General features: G+C 40.0%; 1 pseudogene; it reads right to left on the bottom strand.

Annotated features, from left to right (window-relative positions):
* Positions 1–1,599: 1,599 nt before the first annotated feature.
* Positions 1,600–4,783, bottom strand: LOC119366685 (annotated as a pseudogene).
* Between the last annotated feature and the right edge of the window lie 455 nt (positions 4,784–5,238).

Here is a 5,238-nt window from a genome sequence, read left to right as displayed (position 1 = left end):
ATTATATCACATATAAACGAGGGTTTAAGAGTTATTACAACCCATCACGGAGATGGGAAAGTTAGAAAAAGTGGCGGTGATGGCCCGACGGTGGCAACGGAGGCCCTTGCATGGCCTCTCCGCGATGAGGAAGACTCCTTTGGTTGCTTCCTTCCGGGCCTTCCTTCAAGGTTGGAACAATGGAGATGGGGCTTTGCGTAGCCCCCAAATGCTTCTTGATGTGGATGGCAGTTGGACGTGGAGAGGTGGATTGTGGATGGTTTGGTACGAGGATGATGGCGGGGGCTAGGGTTGGACGTGTATATATAAGAGCTCTCCTAAAGCCTCCTCCATTGATGTAGCATCCCTCCTTTGATTCAAAGGCTCTCGTTGATCTCAATCCTTTCCCAAAACATCCCTTGATGGCCAATGAAGTCGTAGGAACAAACATAGATGAAATCCGCCAAGATTCCCATCTGGAAAGGAAGCTTTCCGGCTTCTCCGTGTCTTGTCCAAGCAGTTGTATGTGTAGGTTTGGTCATACTAAACGTCGTCTTGTGTTGTGGACTCTCTGGTAGAACGGTCATCATTTCTTCATACAAACACGGAATTTAACATTCTCGGGCACGTATGAATTGCATGAAACACACCGATGCACCTGCATAATTAAATCATGATTTGGGGCACTTCTATTTCTTTTTACTTTTCTCAATATCTGAAATGCCTAAGTCTGGTGCCTGGATGTCCTCCGTTTATATCATTTTCATTGTGCTAATTTCATGGGAGTTCTACAACACCTACAAAACACACAAAGACAAAAAAAAACTAATAACTAATACTAGAGATTATGCAATGCTTGTGGTGAAAAAAGTAAATACAGGAAATCATCCATATGAACATGTAATTGGCTCAATGTGACATGATATATTGAGAAAATGGCCAAAAAATGCGCTCTACAAATGCATATACAATCTTGTCACACGGTTTTTTCATCATAGTGTTTTGGGAATTTCATCAAGGCCTAGACATAATATGAGTAGCACTTCAACCGGTAATATAAGGAAACATACCCTAGATGGGGTCTTTCCCCTTTGCCAAGCCAAATGTTGGTGGACTCCTAGTCGTACTTTGCCTAGAAGAACACCTATACATAGGGTAGTGCTCCACAATTTTGCACATCTATTCAATTGGAATATTCAGAAGAAGGATACGTGACATACCCTAGATCTTATCTCTCCCATCTACTTTTAGAGTGTGTTGCACAATAGCCTAAATAGTTTCGAATGCTCACCATGGCTTCAATGGGTGGTCGGAAGGACGTGGTCATGTGTGGGCTCTGTGGTCTATAGATTACTCAGCTCTTTCTCGTGTTGTCATACGTATATCACACATCCATTTCAAATTTATCCTTGTTTCACATTTCACCATTTTTTCCTAGCACTTATTATAGAATTTGTTTGGAGCTTACAGGCATTGCATTCAATCATCGACCAATGCATACATCTGGTAAGTGCATTATTGATATGATACAAACACTACATATGATAATACATAGAGCATCATTCATTGTTTATAGATAAAGACCATAATAATCTGCCATCATTGATACGTTTGGATTCATCAAACATCCGTTGGATGTACATATACCGAGTTCAATGTTCCTTTGACCGAATAGCCGATGGTGTATCCATCATCGTGCTTGTATAGGAAATCCATCACCCGTGCGAGATTGACTACTCTTGACAGGACCACAAATGGATGAATGTTCAGGTGCATGTAGCTCTCACAGATGTCCATCCATGCTTGCTCGACTATTTCATTAAGATTTTCATTTGCCTCCTCCACAGTGCACCGGTTTTCATTCATGCAGGTCTCGGCGGTGGATACCATATGTTGCGAAGCTTTTTCCCGCTTTAATGTGACAAACAATTTTTTATAAGATAATATATTTTATTTATAGTGTAAAACTATTGATCACATTTGCATCAGATATTATTTACCTCGTGGGACACAATGTCATTCATAACACGGGCGATGATGCAAACGGCTTTGATGGTTGTTGGGTATGCCCAAGCCCAATGTATAGTCTCACTTGATGTGATGTCTCCCATTAATATAAATGCAATGTTTGATATTTGCATACATATAGTGCTAGGCGCAGAGATTTTTAGGTGCTCCTCGAGGTTTGCTGGAACATACTTCTGGTCCCTCCATTTCACCTCAGCATGGTAGCAGTTTGCCGCATCAATAAACTACAAAAATCCACACAAAATCTCTCAGCATGTATTTTAGTTATTACATACACTAAACTAGGAAATCTATCTTTAATAGAATTTTATGGTCTTTGCCACGTTAGGCGATACAACAACTCCAACATTTTTTTCTTATGGTGAATCATAAATTGAACTTAATGTCCACCATCTTTTAACAAAAATGTCAAACATGACCTACATATATTTGTTGTAAGTGTCCAACACATACCATCCATGACCACACAAAAATTAACGAAAAAAACTATGCATGACTTTGTGAGGCGACATGATTTGCATGTGTGGATTAATGCAAAAATGAAACTTATGGGTACATGCAAGGATACATTAATGCAAAAAAGAAAATGGACAACTGCAACACTCAAACGTTGAAATTGAAACATTAATCTGTCTACTCGAATCCAAAAGAGACATCAATCTATGGTGGTTGGCAACATCTCTGACAAGGCTAGGTGGTGCTTTCTCTCCTCATATGTTGCTACATCCATGTAAGGGGTCGTGAGTGCCGGTCCAAGCGGCCCAAGAGCTCTGCGACATCTGGCCCAACCTCCACAGTTGTTCGGATCTGGTTGGCCCCAAGCACCACTGGTTGAGGGAAACGTTTGTACTATGGAAAGTGAGAGTGGCGAGTGGTTAGGAACGAGACAACAACTGGCCAGTAGGTTTGTGGGGGCTACATGTCATTGTTGAATGAAGAGCCAAGGTGTTGTACAATCGAGGAAGAGGAATTTCGGAATGAGGAGGAAATGGATTGTTTTTTATTTTCTTTTGGGAAGTGGTTTCATTGAGTAGTGCAGGAGGTTTGCACCCTAAGTGGAGGTTAATATCTAGCATGTGCAATACCTTGACTTATCGATATTGTTTCCCCATCAATAACCACCAACATGACTAACAATTTTGTGCTTGATTGAAACAGACTATTCTTGTGATGAGATTTTTTTATTGATAGCTAGATTTTAGTTGTGGAAAATATTTACTACTTTTGCCTCAAATAAAATTTTAGTCAACTAAACTAGAGCTATGATAAGTAATTACCAGTTTTTTCGCCAATTCAGCATGTTTGTTTTTTCTGAAGTTTGAGGTCCTCTTCAATCTGATTTATGGATGCAAGTGTACCCTTGTAGAAAGGCCTCATGTTTGCCGGGGCTTGCTCAACTGCATGCTCCTCCCACTATTGTTTTCAAGCCAATTACAGTACCTGTATGCTTACATATGGTGTGATTAAAATTAGTAAGTATCGATGCAAAAGTCAACCTGTTTATTGCTGTAGTGAACATGTTGCTTTCGTCTATGGTGCTATAATTGTCATAGAAATCGACAAAAAACAGAGACAAGCGTAAGCAGTTTTGTTAGCATGATTCTTGGGTATGAATAATGAGGCTCACAGAGAACTCCCATCATCCAAAAGTGAATCTCAACCATTCGATTGCGCGCCCAAGTTAGATGCATTTCGATGTCAAATCCGTTCCACCATCTTTTAAAGAACTTGTTATTATGCCTCCAAACTAATAATAGTTAATTCATAATATCTGAAGGTGTTAATTATAAGTACAGGGATCCTTACATGGTAAGATCCTTCAGCTCATCACAGTACAGACCTTGCATGAGGTTGTAGTCCAGCTTTCCAAACTCAAGTATGGTCTCATTTCTTGTAGAATTTTTATCATAGGCTGAGATGTAGCGCTTTGTTTCAACTCTGTAAGTCTGTGTCTAACTTCTTTTGCAATTGTCGTGTCCAAATGATTAACAATTGATTTTAGGATCTTCTTTGTGGAAATTATGGCAACATCAAGTATTTTTTCTCCATGGGTTATGAGATATGCAGCATTCTAGAGGCCCAACAAGGATGTGGCATCAGTGCTTTCAATATTTCCATTCTTGTCTATAAACTTGGAAACACATCTGCATATATATATTTACATCCAGATATTTAGGCAACTAAATATATAATTGATTTTTGCAAAAACAAAATCCATTGCACGAGCTAAAATTTGTAATCACGAGACTCATATCTGGAAGTACAATTTTAGGTACCATAACTTTTACACGTAAAAGTGTACGTACCAGAAGATACACAGTAACCATGTTTCCTGAGCAAGTAAAACTGCAGAGAAGCTGTAGAAGGTCCAAAAGTTCAATATTTCCATCGTATATCTCACACAACAGTTCATCAATCTCTTTTCCATAGTGATAGTCAATCCCAATACGGTGCAACGTGTGGATAAGCTCGAGCTTCTGAGGTAGGTCAGAGGATTTGGCGGTGTCTATTATGATTTGCCTCATCTCTTCCTTTTTAGCTTCAGCCTTGCCCTCCATCGATAGATAGTGCGGAGACACATTGATTGACGAGATGTGAAGGATGTAGCTTTGTTGCGGAGTGCCTTTAAGAAATAGATGTGGGATGGAACTCTTACTTGTTGTGGGGTACATGGCTTGTAGTCGAGAAAGAAGTCATCCCATTGGCTTGCCGGGTAAGGACGGGGCTGGTGCACATCGTCTTGTACTAGAGGAGGTACAGAGTTGTTGGTTGCCATTAGCATGGCTAGGATTTGTCACTGGGTCTATGGCTATGAATGTACTGATCCCATGCTTTATATAGTGAAAGCACGTGAAGGGGTCAGTGTGGGGCTGAGAGCAGCATAAATATATTCAAGAAACATGAACGGTTTTTTTATGTTCGGTTAGTAAACATGCACAAGTATGACTTTGCAAAACCACCTTGTCCAGAGACCAGATTACAATGCCCACAATTATTTTCGAGTCCTGAAGAGAAAAAGACAATGGAAGACTAGTCACGGATGGTGACATACTATGGCTGAAGAAGATTGCTCTGGGCGCAATGGCGAAATTGTGGGTGCATGACACCACACGCTAGAGTTTAAATCATGATGCTTACATTTGTTCAGTACATGCCTTTTTAGGTTATGGTTCCGCTAAATCTATCTCATTGCTATTTCGTCAATAGCTAATCATATACTACAATATTAAT

Source organism: Triticum dicoccoides, chromosome 2B, assembly GCF_002162155.2.
Source record: "Triticum dicoccoides isolate Atlit2015 ecotype Zavitan chromosome 2B, WEW_v2.0, whole genome shotgun sequence".
Taxonomy (NCBI): domain Eukaryota; kingdom Viridiplantae; phylum Streptophyta; class Magnoliopsida; order Poales; family Poaceae; genus Triticum; species Triticum dicoccoides.
Note: the sequence above shows the minus strand (reverse complement) of the source record. Positions and strands in the feature narration are given on the sequence as shown.